The following is a 1,087-nucleotide window of genomic DNA, read 5'->3' as shown; positions in this document are numbered from 1 at the left end:
TACAAAAGACAAACAGGGATGGTATGGACAACAGAAATAGTAGTAATGGGCTGAGGTCAAATAAGTATGGACAATATAACATATAAGGATAATTCAAAAATTTAATGGAAAAAGTATTCAAAACATAATAGAATTTTTCATGAATTTTATTAACTTTTCTCTTATTCTTTTCTTTAAGAGAGTCATACAATTTGATGGAATCTGTGAAATTCCCTGGCAAAGACTCTTATTTAAGTCATTTAATGGCATATTTTCCCAAATTTTCCAAACTGAGGCAATATTTTTAAAGTCCATATTATTTTATACCTCTTGTGCTGGAATCTTAGACCAAAGCTCTGAAATGATCTGAATCAACACAGATTGTTGTCAAGTGCCATGTAGCTGGTTCCAACTTATAGTGACCCTGAATAGGGTTCCTGGACAGTGGTTTGTGGGTTTGAACTGCTGACCTTTTGGTTAGCAGTTCAGTACTTACCCTACAGCACCACATGAGGACTCTAGGCTAGTTTGAAGTAATTCATGGGAGGGAAACATGTTTTCCATCCTAAGCAAGAGTATTTTCACATCTTAGAGTGCTTCACTTTTGGCCTTGGAATGCAAAGTGCATTGCTGATTACATGGATTGCTAGTGTTCTAACAGTTACACTACTACAACATAGATAAACCAGAAATAGATCATTGTTCCAAGTAAAGGTATATGAGGGTAAATAAAAAAAAGTATTTCTACAAAATCACAGAAGCTTTTATTAAATAAAGAGATCAAAATATGAAGATATGGTTTCTACCATAATTCCCAAAAATAGAAACAAGCTAAGCACCCATCAATGAATGAATGGATAAACAACCGTGATTCACACACTCAGTATAATAATATGCAACATTAAAGAGTAATGATTAATCTGCAAAACACCGCATAACATGGATGAAAAACCTGGAGAAGGTTAGGAGGAAAATATGCTGAGTGAAATTAAAATTAAAATTAAAAAGGAGAAATATTGTATAACATGACTGTTACAAAAGTCAAGGGAAATTTCACATACAGTAAGAAGCATTATTTGATGGTTACCATGGATGGGAGAGGAAGGGG

The sequence above is a fragment of the Chrysochloris asiatica genome, unplaced genomic scaffold (assembly GCF_000296735.1).
Source record: "Chrysochloris asiatica unplaced genomic scaffold, ChrAsi1.0 scaffold00005, whole genome shotgun sequence".
Classification (NCBI taxonomy): Eukaryota; Metazoa; Chordata; class Mammalia; order Afrosoricida; family Chrysochloridae; genus Chrysochloris; species Chrysochloris asiatica.
The sequence above is the reverse complement of the archived record's forward strand: the minus strand, read 5'-3'. Positions refer to the sequence as shown.